Source organism: Echinops telfairi, unplaced genomic scaffold (assembly GCF_000313985.2).
Source record: "Echinops telfairi isolate 266 unplaced genomic scaffold, ASM31398v2 ScPeMD7_7469;HRSCAF=8507_1, whole genome shotgun sequence".
In the NCBI taxonomy this organism is placed as follows: Eukaryota; Metazoa; Chordata; class Mammalia; order Afrosoricida; family Tenrecidae; genus Echinops; species Echinops telfairi.
Window position 1 is genome coordinate 139,127,468 of NW_022111373.1, and position 1,928 is coordinate 139,129,395.

Here is a 1,928-nt window from a genome sequence, read left to right on the forward strand (position 1 = left end):
GGGATGCCTTATATTTCAGCGAGAGGCAAAACTGTAAGTAGGTCTTATTTTCGGGGAATGTCTTACTTTCCAGGAAACACGGTAGTACACAATTGTTTTCTAATGAATAAAGTCAAAGCAAAAGTTGATTTCTGTGTTAGTCTGGGTAGACTAGAGAAATGAATCCATGGACACACATGGGTGTATAAGAAAGAGATTTATACATAAGAGCAATTGAACATTGAGAAAACATCCCAGCCCAGTCCAGATCAAGTCCATAAGTCCGACATTAGTCCATATGTCCAATACCAATCTACAAAGTTCTCTTCAGACTCATGAAACACATGCAATGATGCTGAATGTAGAAGATCACAGGCCAGTGGGTAGAAAGGCTTTGGATCTAGTGGTGGTGGAAGCAACCAGCTCTGGCAGGAGTCTCTAGGTGGCTTCTCCAGCTTCAGAGATCTGGTTGCATCAGGGTGGGTTCATGTGTCTTGTCACCTGCAAAGTCTCCCAGGGAGTGGCAGACAGAGAAGTGTCTCCTGCCTCCAAGGAGGAAGTACCAGATTTCCCGGAATTCTCAGAGAAGGCCATGCCCACACAGAGGCCTCATTGGCTATGATCTGATTGACAAGCTAGACTCCACCACTATGGTCTTAGTCCTCAAATTGACAAATGATTATATATATCTACCACAATTTCATTTTCATAGCATCATATATACTAAACAAGCGAAAGTTTTCTATGGTCTTTATTATAGAATAGTCTGGATCTTTTAAACTTGGCATCTTAACTAAAATAAACTTTGTAAATTATTACTGTATTCAACATTGAGGAAATATACCATTATTATTGTAAATATGATATGATCTTTCCTTTCTATGTAGCATGATACGCTCTTTAAAAAACTTACATGTATTGGTACAACTGGAAAGAGGCAGCTGAGTAGATAACCAATAGGCAGAACAAAATAAGACCTTGTACATGGACTTGAATATAAAGATTTCCAGTGTCTTAAGAATTCCCATCAAGCTAGGAACACTTTCTTTCTTTTATTGGGGGCTCGTACAACTCTTATCACAATCCAAATATCCATCCATTGTGTCAAGCCCATTTGTACATTTCCTGCCATCATCATTCTCAAAACATTTGCTTTCTACTTGAGCCCTTGGTATCAGCTCCTCATTTTTCCCTCCCTCCCTGCTCCCCACTGCTCATGCACCCTTGATAATTTATAAATTATTATTATTTTGTCATCTTACACTGTATGATGTCTCCCTTCACCCACTTTTCGGTTGACTGTCCCACAGGGAGGAGGTTATATGTAGATCCTTGTAATAGGTTCCCCCTTTCTACCCCACTTCCCTCCACCCTCCCTGTATTGCCACTTTCAGCACTGGCCCTGAAGGGATCATCTGTCCTGTATCCCCTGTGTTTCCAGTTCCTATCTGTACCAGTGTACACTATTAAGAATGGAAGGTCAGTTTTAGAGCAATAACGTTCTTCTCCCCCAAATGTAATTGATCGATGGATGGAATTCTGGACTGCAGCTTTCAAATATTATTCTTTCAATGGGCATTTTTTAGGTGCTTATTTTAAACATTCATGGCATAACAGTTCCAGAAGTTAGTATCATCATGGAGTTTCACTTTAACCAAATCAATGAAAAAGTTTTTTATAAAACACTGTTTACATTCTGGCTGTCAAGTAACATTTTATCATTAATACCTATGTTAGTCTGAGTATACTAGAGAAACTAATTTATAGACATTCATATGTGTTTAAGAAAGAGCTTTATATATGAGAGCAATAGAATATTGAGAAAATATCCCAGGTAAGTCCAGATTGAGTCCATAAGTCCAATATTAGCCGAAATGTCCAATACTAATCTATAAAGTCCTCTTCAGACTCACAAACCACATGCAATGATACTGAATGCAGGAAGATCA

At 38.7% G+C, this 1,928-nt stretch overlaps 1 protein-coding gene across 1 annotated transcript in view; it reads left to right on the forward strand.

Annotated features, from left to right (window-relative positions):
* Positions 1–1,928, forward strand: part of DNAH5 (dynein axonemal heavy chain 5) — a 290,518-nt gene that overhangs the window by 168,920 nt on the left and 119,670 nt on the right. The window lies entirely within an intron of this gene.